The 14,979-nt window shown below is 40.3% G+C and overlaps 1 protein-coding gene across 3 annotated transcripts in view; it reads left to right on the forward strand.

Moving 5' to 3' along the window:
- CNTN5 (contactin 5) overlaps positions 1 to 14,979 on the forward strand; it is a 2,213,095-nt gene that overhangs the window by 940,270 nt on the left and 1,257,846 nt on the right. For all 3 annotated transcript variants that reach the window (XM_073613049.1, XM_073613051.1, XM_073613050.1), the window contains one exon: positions 1,512 to 1,589. The gene's annotated coding sequence lies outside the window, so the exon portion shown is untranslated. The remainder of the gene's footprint in view (positions 1 to 1,511; positions 1,590 to 14,979) is intronic.

Raw genomic sequence — 14,979 nt, forward strand, 5'->3', positions numbered from 1 at the left:
CCGTAAAATTTTTTTAAAGCGTCGCCTATGGAAATTCAAAGGTACCGTAGTTCGTCGCCATTCCACGAGTGCGTGCAATTATAAAGGGTGACATGTTTGGTATCTATTTACTCGGCGTAACATCATCTTTCACATTATACAAAAAAATTGGGGTAACTTTACTGTTTGGATTTTTTAAAATTCATGAAAGTGTCACTTTTCCAAAAATTTGCGTTTAAAACACCGCTGCACAAATACCGTGTGATAAAAAATATTGCAACAATCGTCATTTTATTCTCTAGATTCTTTGCTAAAAAATATATATATATAATGTTTGGGGGTTCTAAGTAATTTTCTAGCAAAAAATATGGATTTTAACTTGTAAACACCAAATTTCAAAAATAGGCTTAGTCATGAAAGGGTTAAAATGTAACTACCTACTCCCAACTGTCATTTGAAGTAAAACACATAGACAGGTATTATTCTAAACAATTTTTTTATTGTGCATTAAAAAAAGAAAACAAATAAAATTAGACATGCTATCTGCCAATAGAACTTCACCAAAAAGTGCATTCTGTGCATCCAAAAATATAGAAAATATACCAAATCAAATCATTATTCAACCAAAAAATAAAATAAAAGCCTTAATGCATGTGTCCTGCTTCTTAATATAGGGGGTCAACAATGCCAAGAGTTGGTAAAAGCAGGGGTCCGTCATCCGGAGACAATTCCGAAAATCATCTGGATTATTCTCCTGGAGCTCCCGCAGCAAAGGCATGTGACATAATTGGTCACGATTAATAAAGCAACCAATTTTTGGTCCAAGAAATCCTCCTCCTCCTGTTCCTGGACTGGATTTGGGTCAAAGCAATAACTCCAAGGCCAATAATAAATAACACGTTATCTCCTCCGATCCCGCAACGTGTCTGGTTGACGAACGACTATTCAGAAACGAACTGAAAAGCATGAAATGAAAAGCGCGAATCTACACTCACCAAACTTCTACTAACACGAAATTAGCAGAAGGAGCCCAAAGGGTGGCGCTAAAGAGCTGAAAACCACGTAGTACGTCACTACGTTAGTGTTTGTTGGCCGACAATTGTGTGCTATTTGTATGCAAGACAAGTTTGGGGCCAACGTCCGAGGTTTTGTCTGCGGAAAATCCGATCGTGTGTACGAGGCTTTAGATACAACACTCAACTCACTTACATTTTTTCATATAGACAAATGATAAAATGATGAAACAATAGCAGAATGTGTATTTATTGAAATCCCTTTCTTTTTCCCTTTACCATGGCTTCATTTTGAAAAGAAGTTTGTGCTGTATAAATGAACAGATAAAAATCTAGCAGGTTTTGTGCTGATTTATGTGTTTGATTTGGTTGTGCACTGGAAGTGTAAATTCTATGAGGTGTTAGCATTATGGGAGTGGAGGTGATGACAGCGCTGTGAAGATTTACTTTCAAAAGGGAAAATGTTAAAAAAAGAAAACTGTACCAAGCTTTTAATCTTGCACTTTTCTGCTTTTCTAGATTGGACATAAAACCATCTCTTAAAATTGGATCTACTCTTTGTTGCTGGCATCCATTGCTCCGAAAATATTTGAGAGGGTAAGTCTTAATCAAAACGGAATTTTACTTAAAAGCTATTTCACACAAGGGATGTAAAGAATGTGACATGTAAACTGAAGTATCTGTTAGCAGCTCAAGTTTGTTATTTGTTATTTTAAATACCGTGGCTGTTGTTATATGGGCAGTATAAAGATTGCAGCAAATAACAGAAGAATTAGCAATGGTGCTACATAAATAAATGTTAATTATCGTTCTATATTGCCGCTGCTTAAGCTTGTGTAAGAGGGGATTTTCGCTAGTTACAATGTGCTTTCTTTTGAAAGTATGTAAATATGCATTGCAATCAGAACTTTTTTTTAAGGTGACATATGTTGGGTTTTGGGGCACTGGGTATTTTTTTTATTATCAGAGTATAGGATATTTAGTTAATTCATAGATTATTAGGAAGGTAAGAAATGTTGAATATACTAGGCTGAGTCTCATGGAGTTTTGAAGCAATATGTTATTTGCAGCCAGTTAAGTTAGAACGCTTCTGCTAATTTTTCCATTTACTCTCTGTAGGATATGGATTGGGATTGTTGCAATAATAATATTTAAATGGAATAGATTAAAAATTATTTATTTTTTTTTCAAATTTTTATGTAAATGAAAAAAGGCAACTTCCAAGTCACACAAATACCCACACACAAAGTAATAAAAATACGAAGCATATTTGATAAAGTGCAAATTCCAGTGTAGTATTCTATGTTAGAGGACTGTAATGCAAAGTCCTGTCCAAGAACATAAGAGTTTTAAAAGAAACGTATAGAAGTCCTACTACATTACCTCCCCAGCCCCTGAAAGGGCAATGAAAACATAAGCAGCCATGCATCAGTCTGACCCATCGGGGAGAGATCCCAGTCAGGGAACCCACCGAGAGGCCACCGGCAAGGGAGTATGCCCAGAGCAAGCCCTGTGTGCATCAGAAATCGCCTCAATTTTAACAATAAACAGAAAGGGTAGAGAAAAGGAAGAGAAAGTCAAGAGAGAAAGAATACAGAGGAGAAAAAAAGGGGGGGAGGAAAGAGAGGGGGTAGGTTATAGAGGGGGGAGTCAGGGAATAACTCACCACAGGGGAGGAAGAAGGTCTGTATCATCAACCAGGGGGAAACGTATAGAAGTCCTGCTACAGTGCCTCCCCAGCCCCTGAAAAGGCCATGAAAACATAAGCAGTCATGCAGTCATGCATGAGTCTGACCCATCGGGGAGAGATCCCGATAAAAAATATGACAGAGGTTCCGGTGTTCCCATACCTAAAGCTGCAGTTTAATCTGCTTCTATTTGGCATTTCCTGGTTTCTCCCTACCCCTCATCAACTTGCTTTTGAAATGATTAAATAGAGCCTTTCTGTTTTCATTACATATCAGTGATATTATCATTACTAGGTCTCTGTGCTTCTCAGTGCAATGCAGGCAGATAATGGCTGGTGGAAGGAACCGGAAAGGTGTTGCACATAGCTACCTATTAAAGCCCACATATGATACTGAACCTCCATGATTAAAAAAACTGAAATCCAATGACTGAAAGCAGTGGGCCAGGAAAAGTAAGGCTGGGGAGGAAAGCTAGAGACTAGAAAGCTATATAGCAGAGGAGCTAGATGATGCTGGGAATCCTCCAGCTAGGAAATGACGCGGGCTCTGTCTGCAGCTTCTAATGCACACTGTGGGAAGCTCACAGCCTGCAGGAAAATCAGAGTAGTCAGTTTCAGTCATAGGTGCGCGCAGCCTATTGCATTAGGGTGTGCACCCTAAAGCGCAAACAAACGTGTGTGTGTCTACATATATATGACCCTGGCACATTGATCTCCCTTCCAGCACAGTGAAAGACAAGAGAAACATTTCTCTTATGGCATTGCCGCAAGAGGGAGATCTTTCCCATCTTCCTGCCGGCACAGAGTGGTAATAGTAATGTGCATGGGGTGATTAGGGTGTGTGCAGGCACATCCGGCACACCCTGTGCACACACCTATGGTTTCAGTACAGGAGAGGGACCTGTAAAACTGCCAAGATTGAAGGCAAAGCTGAAGTTCAGAGTTCAGTTTTAAATTACGAAAAAAATTTTTACTTCTGACTTTGTTACTGTTACAAAGATTTCCTCTTGCTTCCTTTCCTGGGGATAACCTTTTTACCAGGCAGCGGCTGACAGCAGTAAAACATGACAGGTGTTCTAATCCTTCCCCACTCTATCCAATACTAAAAACAAGTTTTGGCTGTAGAAACATGTGAAAACTTAACTCGGGGCACAAATGTAATAATTAACATGGCCTCCGACAACTGCTGAAGAATATAGAGCTTGTTTTTCTAGGGGATGATCTAAGACAGAGAAATATTTAGCTTAATCCATAATTGTGGTTGTGACCAGTTCCCCCCGAAGCCGTTCCTCTTACTGATCTCCAACCACCCCATAGACTAATGTCATTATGTAACTTGAAATGTTTAATTTGTCTCGACAACCTACCTAATGGGGCCCCAATATCACCACCAGGCCCTATAGTAGCCATGTGGGTTGTTATAACTATAGCTATGCTTAGCCCCAAGAGTACTTTCCCCTGCGAGCACTGAAATGTTAACTGGGCCCCCGAAGCTGCTCTTCTTGCCAATCTCCAACCACCCCATTGACTGATGTCATCATGTACATTGTAAAGTTTATTTTGCCTCAACAGCCTACCTACCCCCTCCCACAGCCAGGCCACATAGAAGCCATGTGGGTTGCTATAGCTATAGTTTTGTTACTTTAGGAGAGAGTATAGTACTATCATTATATATTATATGAGTATGTCATGGAATATTTTCAACAGGCCTATTTAGTAGGGCAATACTCACATCTTTAGTCATGTTGACCATTGTGACTGAAAAAGTAAATGAATGAACCCTCATCCAAAAACGATGAACCTTGGTACACGACCACCAAAACGACTCACTATTTCTAATATCATCGTTGTGGGATTGATTTTCACGTTGGACACTTTTATATGTTTATGTTATATTTATATATTTGGATTTTGTTTTCATTGATTATTTCTGATAGCACAACACTATGTATATTTAAAAGTACTGCTAATGTGAAAGAAGCCGTACCGAAAAATCTTGTCAGCACATTTTGATAATACCATCAAAGACTTGACAAATGTTGGTCAAAAGTACTTCAAAATGGTGTTGGCTTTTAACATGTGATTTTGGAATGAATGGAATTTCCAACGATAACCACATTTACTGTTAGAATTTCTTTTGTTCTAGAAAAAAAAAAAAAATCATTCCTGTTCCTTCTATTTTTTTTCATCACTACAGTCAAAAATGACTTGACCCCATTAACTATTAGAAAACCAAGCAATGTTTTTCTAACAAAATTCTACTTCAAAATTCTAGCTTTAGACGGTAATTTAAACCTATAAATACACAATTGACAACAGGCATATAAAGTACTTTCTTTTCATCCTTCCATGACCTCAATAAATGGCTTATTATTTGAATTGTAGAAAAGTTTGAATAAGTGAATATATTTTTAGGTAAAGAATATGGGGCATTAGAGGCTGACAAATGTGTGCTTTGCATTAGGATACAATATATGTATCTAAATCCACCCCTTGTAGGAAGCCTGTTTGTGAAAGTGAAATGTGAAACATATGTTCTTCCATATAACATGATATATTATTTTTGAATAAGGATAAGGTAGGATTAACCTCTTTCAAAGCATTAGTGACATACAATGTCATAAGTAATATCTACCTAACAACACTTGTTCTCTGTTCCTGTAATTAATGCAGGCTTTAGCTGGTTATCCTTGTCGAAATTCATTCATCCTAAGTAGGTGTAGGAGAGCGTTTGGTTCATGAGGGCCCCTCCTGTGTTAGTATGGTAGTAGAGATTGTGGATTGTGATATAGTGATATACGTGAATAAAGTAATCACATCTAAGCACCTGTATATACATGTCAATTGTTAGAAATGATAAAAAGCCTTCACGTGCATGTGCATGCATATTTCATAATTATGTGTTTAGTGTACGTCATGGTTAATTTTGTATTAAATAACATGGTTTGGCTCCCAGCCTACAGTCTTATTTCCCAATATACATTTATCAAATGCATGACAAATGCATTTACATTTTTTTAAATGTTTTTAGATGCTCATAGCGTATGGTAATGATAATAATAAACTTCTCATAATTACCCCATTTGGTCTGTTGAATATACAATTTAAAGTATATGCTTTTTGACCCTGCTGAATGATAATAGTATCATTCCCAGTTCTCAGTACACCTCCCTCTACGATATGGGGAGGAGGAGAATGGTAAGTGTTCTGTAGTCTTAAGGGACCATGAGGGAGATTTACTAAAATTGGAGCTCCCAGAATCTGGTGCAGCTGTGCATAGTAACCAATCAGCTTCCAACTTCAGTTTGTTCAATTAGGCTTTGACAATAAAACCAGGAAGATGATTGGTTTCTTTGCAGAGCTGCAACAGATTTTGCACGTTCCAGTTTTAGTAAATCTGCTCTTATGTGTCCTATTGTTTCCGCTACTTCAGTGATTTCCAGCCTCCAAGGGCATCTTGGATCAAAGTAACTATGCATAAAATGTCCCTACCTGGAATTTCTCATGAAATTTCTAATAGCTGGTTATGTTGTGAAATGTATTTGTTACCGGTGAAATGTATTTGTTACCGGTGAACTCCAAGGCTTTGTATGTGAAATCTCTTGCCATTTCGTGGAGCAGCAAGAGAATGCCAGTGACCATTATGCACAGAAGCCCCTGTGAGCTAAAGTAGTGAGCCACCAGTGTGCCCTCATCCAAAGCAAGGTTACATTTACAGACCATGTAATGACACACTATATTACCAAAAGTATTGGGGCGACTGACTTTACACGCACATGAACTTTAATGACATCCCAGTCTTATGCCCCGTACACACGGTCGGATTTTCCGACGGAAAATGTGCGATCGGAGCGTGTTGTCAGAAATTCCGACCGTGTGTGGGCTCTATCGGACTTTTTCCATCGGATTTCCCGACACACAAAGTTAGAGAGCAGGATATAAAATTTTCCAACAACAAAATCCGTTGTCGGAATTTCCGATCGTGTGTACACAAATCCGACGCACAAAGTCCCATGCCTGCTCAGAATAAATAAAGAGATGAAAGCTATTGGCTACTGCCCCGTTTATAGTCCCGACGTACGTGTTTTACGTCACCGCGTTCAGAATGATCGGATTTTCCCACAACCTTGTGTGACTGTGTGTAAGCAAGACAAGTTTGAGCCAACATCCGTTGGAAAAAATCCTAGGATTTTGTTGTCGGAATGTCCGGTCAATGTCCGGCCGTGTGTACGGGGCATTAGTCTGTAGGGATAAATATTGAGTTGGCCCTCCCTTTGCAGCTATAACAGCTTCAACTCTTCTGGAAAGGCTGTCCTCAAGATTTAGGAGTGTGTCTATGGGAATGTTTGACCATTCTTCCAGAAGCACATTTGTGAGGTCAGACACTGATGATGGACGAGAAGGCCTGGCTCGCAGTCTCTGCTCTAATTCATCCCAAAGGTGTTCTATCGGGTTGAGGTCAGTCAAGTTCCTCCACCCCAAACCCACTCATCCATGTCTTTATGGACCAGACTAAAATGGAAAGGTCACCTTTAACAACATTCAATTTTTGTCAGCGTTTTTTCTCGCTGGCAATTTGTCGGGGCAATGGCTGGTGTTGACGCTTCAATCATCATGGCACCACAGTTGATATGGTGTCAGGATGATTGAAGTGCAATATTTCTTTTATTACATTGTAATATAAAATGAAATAGTTCAATTCACCATAATGCAGAATCAGTGGGAGCCCTGAGTGTGTCACTTGCCACTATCGCATGCCACCAGATGCAGCTTGTCACTTGTCACATTGCTTGCCATCAGATGCAGCTTGTCACTTGTAATGTCACCTGCAGCTCGTCACTTGCCACATCACCTGCCACCAGATGCAGCTTGTCACTTGTCCCCAGATGCAACTTGTGACTTGTCACATCACCTGCCTTCATGTGCAGCTTGTCACTTGCCACATCGCCTCCCACCAGATGCAGCTTGTTACTTGCCACGTCACCTGCCACCAGATGCAGCTTGTCACTTACCACCAGATGCAGCTTGTCACTTACCACCAGATGCAGCTTGTCACTTGCCATGTCACCTGCTATCAGATGCAGCTTGTCACTTACCACTAAATGCAGCTTGTCACTTGCCACGTCACCTGCCACCAGATGCGGATTGTCACTATCCTGCAACAACAGTGACAACAGAAAAAGAGGCTTCTCTCCCCAGCTTTTCAGCACATGTGAGGGCGGGCAGTGAGAGATGATGTAATCTATCTGCTTGCGCCCACCTGCCTACTTACCGGTGTTCTGTCAAAAGAGCCAACTTGCCAAAATCTCCAATTACGTCACTTCCAGCGACTCTCCAGCAGCAGTAATTGCAGATTTTGACGACTTAGCTGTTTTCACAGAACACCGGCAGCGTATACACTACAGTACATGTTTTCACAGAACACCGGATAAGGAGTAAAAAAGTTGTTGCCGCCTTGGAGGCAGCCATGTTGTTGGTTACTAGAGGACAGACTAAACATTTCCATTCATTATATCATGTACCATAGTGTATACGCTGCCAGTGTTCTGTGAAAACAGCCAAGTCGTAAAAATCTGCAATTACTGCTGCTGGAGAGTCACCGGAAGTGATGTGGTTGGAGATTTTGGCAAGTTGGCTGTTTTGACAGAACACCGGCCTATTCGCTCTCCTGCTCGCCATCTGGCTGGCCCACTCTCCTGATTGCCGGCCCGTTCGCTCACCCACCGCCTCCGTGGCCCGGCTGCAGGGAGGCCACGGCCCTGGAAAAAATGAATAGTTGTGATGAACAGTTGACAAGCTATTCATTAAAAATATGACCACTGCTACTGCCGATTCGCTGTCTTGGACTGTGCCCTGTGTTATATGGTCACTAACTCCACCCAATACCTCATTACAAGTAAGGATTCGTCTAAAAGGGGACCTTACACCTAATTACATAATTTCCTATTACCACACTAATTTGGGACAGAGTCACCTAGTGGCAGACTAGCTGACTGCACCTGCTTACACGCTAATAATTATTTTAGTGTAATCATATTAAAAATATTGTTTTGAGCAACGATCACAAGATGTACAATAATACTTAGAAGAAAACAGTCAAAGTCTCAGCTCTACCTCTATATTTTTTTACTGGATCTCAACAGAATCCTTTTTCAATTTCTTTCCCCCAGGGGGAAACAGGGGGTGAGTGGCATTGTTCTTCCTTACATCACTGCTGGACTGGACTTATATTACTGCTGGATTGAACAGAGTAATTTGACATATGGCTATATTACTTTTGAAAAAGTTTGCAGCAGACTGTCTGTTTGACTAATAGTCAGACTGTATGCCTAAATGACTGTACACCTACTGGAGAACTGTGCAATATAGAATATTGATGTTATTCTGTCACAATATTGATGAATGTGGATGTAAAGTTTAAACTGAGAGGCTGTGTGGCTAAAAAGAAGGGATGGTGAGGCCCCCTGTTCACTAGGAAAGCACTGTAAAAGTATGACACTTTATAATCAAATGCTGGATCAACATACAGAGTGCCTGTAAGATGGGACATATTGAGTGGAGAGGAGGAAGGTAGTTTACCATATGCATCTCCAAATCATGTACCTTTTTTGATAGCTATTAGGTAGCTTTCGAGTCCAGCAGTGGCTTAATTGTTGCCGCCAGTAAAACTCCTGTCTGGTGACTCCCTGGAATTGGCTTGACTCAGCTTGTCCATGCCATTGTGAAGTGCATCTAGGATGCCTGAAACCATCTATCGCCGCTGCTGCAGAGTTGAAAGTCATTGCCGTTGGCATTTTGGCCACGTAGCTAAAAACAACACTTTCTCCATGCCGCTGTCAGCACCACCATTATGTTGAGTTACTCTGTTAATCGGCTGATAAATCTCAGCAGTTTCTTTACCCCACCGTGCATTGCAGTGATTAAACAACTAGGACGTCTCCGCCGTCCGTGCTACATCCATAGAAGTACCCGTAGAAAGTTTGTCTGCTCACAGACAAGCCATACCATCCCGGCTCTCTGGTCAGCAACGCGAACTGCCACTCCACGCACGCGTTATCAGAGGGCTGTCTCCCATCGGATATGTAGTTTGGACGTCTCTATGAAAACATCTCTCAGTGAGCTGAATGGGAGATGTGGAGTGGACTTTAGTCTGCTACAGCTGGTGCAAAGACTTGTTGCATCATCAAGTAGCAAAATTAAACTCTTAAATGCACAGTCTATTACAAACAAATACTGTCTCATTCATGACCATATCTTGGATAAATGTCTGGACTATATGTGCATTACAGAGACCTGGCACCAATCAAAATACCTTTTCCTCTTTAAATGAGAGCTGTCCCAAAGATATAGCTACCTCCAAAAAGCTCGCAGCACAGGGCGTGGTGGAGGCCTATTAGTTATCCATCGCAGCGATCTGGAGCTATCTCTGCAAACAATACCCGAACTGTCTTCATTTGAATGCCTTGCATTTAAATGTAAGTCCCCTCTCCCTGTGCTATTCCTCCTCATTTATCGACCACCAAAATCAAACTCATCATTTATCACTGAGATGTCAAATCTTCTCACAACCTTCTGAGGTGTCATTAGAAGAGGTGCAGAATATCGTCAGGAAGATGAAACCTTCCACTTGTCCCCTGGACCCTCTTCCAACCTGGTAAAAACTCATATTACAGTTCTAAGTCCCCTGATTACCACTGGTATAAATCATTCCCTCCAAACTGGTCACGTTCCTCCTGTTTTAAAAAATGCCATTACCAGAACATTGCTCAAAAAACCCACTCTTGATCCGGAAGTCCTATCCAATTGTAGGCCCATTTCCAATCTCCCTTTCATATCAAAAGTACTTGAGAAAGCAGTTGCCACTTACCTTCAGGACCATCTTAAACATAATAATCTTTTTGAAAAATTTCAGTCAGGTTTCCGCTTTGCTCATAGTACAGAGACTGCCCTTGTCAGAGTTACAAATTACCTCCTTATATCATCTGATGCTGGCTTTCCCTCCCTCCTCATCCTCCTGGACCTTTCTGCTGCATTCTATACTGTCGATCATGGCATTTTTTTAAACCGTCTTCATCTTACTACTGGACTAAATGACACAGCTCTCAGTTGGTTCAAATCATACCTCACAAATCGGACAGAACACATTTCTCTTGGCCACTTCAAATCAAATACACATACAGTTACTTGTGGTGTTCCCCAGGGGTCAGTTCTTGGCCCCATTCTCTTTATTCTCTATTTCAGCCCCCTCGACCAAATTATTAGCCGCCACAAAATTTAATTTCATTGCTATGCTGATGACACACAGCTATATTTAAATGCAACAGCTGAAACTCCACCTTCACAGTCATCCCTATCAGTACTCACTACCTGTCTGGAGGAGATAAAGGTATGGATGGAGCACAACTTTCTTCAACTAAACAGTTCCAAAACTGAAGTTATTTTGATTGGTACTCCTCACCAGACCAAATCATCATCTATAACCAGCATTACTTTTTCCAGTTCTAACATCCCTTTTTCATCTATAGTCACAAATGGTGTAAAAATGGACTCCGAATTCAGTTTTAAAGCCCAAATAAATCATCTATGTAAGAGCTCTTTTTATCATCTCCATAACATTTCTAAACTTCGTCCCATTCTCTCCCTCTCAGATGCCGAAAAGCTGGTTCATGGTTTTGTCTCCTCCAGATCGGACTACTGCAACGCACTTCTCATTGTGATTACTAGAAAGAGTCTGCAGAGGCTTCAATACATCCAAGACTCTGCAGCAAGGACCCTGATGAGAGTGCGGAAACATGAGCACATTACCCCTATTCTTAAGTCTCTCCACTGGCTTCCTGTTTCCACCAGGATTGAGTATAAGGTTTCTCTCCTCACATATCAATGTATCCATGGACATGCCCCCCTCTATCTTAAAGAACTTCTCAAACCACTAAACATAACACGTCCCCTCCGCTCCAATCATTCAAACCTTCTTCATATACCGAGAACTAGACTCAAGACAATGGGAGACGGGGCCTTTTGTGTAGCTGCCCCGCGCCTGTGGAATGCCCTACCTGACACCTTAAGGGCTCCTCAATCTATTGATTGTTTTAAAAAAGTCTTAACCTCCCTGGCGGTATGATTATTTCGGATTTTAGGTGCTGAAAGCGGTACAATTATTTTGCATGGAAATTTGGCGTTTTATATTGTAGGCCTGTAATTCTTAACAATAACACACTTAAATCTGTCCAAACAAGAGTCTAGTAGATATCCTGGGTATGATAAAGTTTGAAACACAAAAACATAAATTATAATATAATAAATAAAAATAAATAATTAAAAAAAAAAAATAATAATAAAATAAATTTCCCCACGATTCACTATCGCTCAATTCTGCAAGTGTTCTAATTTACTATCGCTGTTTTCTAGCTGGTCTAAAGCCACTTTTGATGTAAAGGGACACTTTTTGGTTGCTATGGACAATCTCCAGTTTCCAGGCAGAAAGAACAGTATATATAACATAAAACTGCATGCAGGGCATAGGACAAAGCACTGGGGACAAAAGGGATGTGAAATAATTTCATACATTACTGTAATCTGTAAGATTACAGTACTGTATGTGTTATGTTTTTACAATTTTTTGAATTTGCCGCCAGGCTCCGCCCCCGTGCGTCACGCCACTCGCAGGGAACGGAGCCTGGCACGGAGAGGCTTCGGAGGAGGACGGAGCCCTCGGACACTGCGGGGGACATCGCAGGATCCCGGGGACAAGGTAAGTAATGCTGCACCAGGATCCTGCGATGTAATCCCGAGTGTGGCTCGGGGTTACCGCTAATGGTCCTGAAAGCCTTTGGCCCTTTTTAGTTTTTTGTTTCATTATATAAATTGCTTATTTTTGTTTTAACCTGTAGCCCTTTGAGATCTTTTGATGAAAAGGGCATTATAAATAAAATGTATTATTATTATTATTATTATTATTACTATTATTATTATGTCTTAAGACATATAGGTAGGACTGAGGCCCCCGCCATTCTCTGGATTTTCTTTATGCCAGGCAAGAGCTATAAGCTGTCAAATTTGTCTGTGTTCATTTGTATTAGCTAGAAGATAGTGAAAGTCTAGACCTCATCAGTTGCAGCCAGCCAGCTTGTCTTAGCTATATGCAACCCAGCGGCTTATCACCTCTTTTAGCCCTTTATTTAAATGAATTATGGTAAGCATACTTATGTTTTTTTCCACATCCTCAATCCCCCTCACCTCCATGGTGGTACTATTTAAAAATTGAATTCTCAAAAATATATAAAATTCACTGAATTCTATGCATAATGTTGATTTTGTTGTCCAAATGTCCATTTCACTAGCAATAGCTACAAAGCCATTGGCAGGGGTTTGCTTTTATTGGTGGTAGAGTGGAAAGCCTTACAAAAATCTTGCACTTGGCACAATATAGTTTAGGGTCCTGGAAGACTGTTCCAAGGCATTGTGTGCTTCTAGACACACACAATGTATCCGAATCTTTGAATGAAATAGTAATGAATTTAGTAAACATTTTGTTTCATTGATTCGTTTTCTAACGAATTCCAAATTTTGGGAACAATTCAAATTTAGATCGGTCGAAAAATTATCGACCAATTCAAATTCTGTGTGAAGAAGGAGCGGGCCGGGAAACCGTCATGTCCCTAACAACCGATGACTCATCAGCTTCCCCGCTGACAGCTGAAATGTAAACAAAAGAATGCCTGCAATAGAAAAGTCAGAAAAAAAACAGCCAAAATTTTTTTTTTTTAAATGGCGTGCTCCCCCCCAAATCTATAACAGACCCTTCTCTGAGCATGCAGCCCTGCCCCTTGTGATATCACTGGCTGGGGCATGCTGGGTCGATGTCACAAGGGGGCGTTAGAAAATTAACCACTTCCACAACGCAGGCCGTCATTTGACGTCCTTGGCTTTCAGTGGAGATATCTGAATGATGCCTTCAGCTACAGGCATCATTCAGATATCGTTTTTTTTTAGAGCCGGCGATTCTGAGCACAATAAGAACGATCATATCGGCAGTTCAGCCGCTTGATTGTTCTTAGCGGCGACCTGCCGCCCTCTAGTGCTTTTCCGGGCTCTCCCGTGCAATCGGGGACCCGATCATCGGAGGCCCGGGCGCAACGGTCACGTCCGGGCCGTACAAGTAGACAAAGCCGAGATCTCGGCTAGAAAAGCATCAGATCATAATTTTTTTTTTGATCTGATGCTTTTCAGTCTAGAGGAGAGGTGTGGGGTCTTAAGAAACCCCACATCTCTCCATAAAGAAGACCTGTCACACGCCATTCCTATTACATGGGGTGTTTACATTCCTTGTAAAAGGAATAAAAGTGATTAACACATTTTTTTAACAGAAAGTGTAAAAATAAAAAAATTAAATTACCAATAAAAAATAAATAAAACATTAAAGTGTCCCTCGAGCTCGCACGCAGAAGCGAACGCATACGTAAGTCGTGCCCGCATATGTAAACGACGTCCAAACCACACATGTGAGGTATCACCGTGAACGTTAGAGCGAGAACAATAATTCTAGCACTGGATCTCCTCTGTAACTCTAAACAGGAAACCTGTAAAAAATATTAAACGCCTATGGAGATTTTTAAGTGCCGAAGTTTGGCGCCATACCACGAGTGTGCGCAATTTTAAAGCGTGACATGTGAGGTATCTATTTACTCAGCGTAACAACATCTGTCACATTATACAGAAAAAAAGGGCTAACTTTACTGCTTTTCTTTTTTTTTTTTTTTATTCATCAAAAAAGGTTTTTCTTTCCAAAAAAATTGCGTTTGAAAAATTGTCACGCAAATACCATGTGACATGAAAAGTTGCAATGACCGCCATTTTATTCCCTAGGGTGTCTGCTAAAAAAAAAATATATATATATATATATATATATATATATATATATATATATATATATATATATATATATATATATATATATATATATATATATATATATATATATATAATGTTTGGGGGTTCTGAGTAATTTTATAGCAAAAAAAAAAGATGATTTTTACATGTAGGAGAGAAGTGCCAGAATTGTGTCACTTTTATTCCTATTACAAGGAATGTAAACATCCCTTGTAATAGAAAAAAAGCATGACAGGACCTCTTAAATATTAGATCTGGGGTCAAATAGACCTCAGATCTCATATTTACACTAAAATGCAATAAAAAAAATAATTTAATGTCATTTGAAAAAGTCCCCTTTAAGAGCTATGGGCGTAAGTGACGTTTTGACGTCGCTTCCGCCCTGCAGTGCTATGGAGACGGGTGGGGGCC

The sequence above is a fragment of the Aquarana catesbeiana genome, linkage group LG02 (assembly GCF_042186555.1).
Source record: "Aquarana catesbeiana isolate 2022-GZ linkage group LG02, ASM4218655v1, whole genome shotgun sequence".
Taxonomy (NCBI): Eukaryota; Metazoa; Chordata; class Amphibia; order Anura; family Ranidae; genus Aquarana; species Aquarana catesbeiana.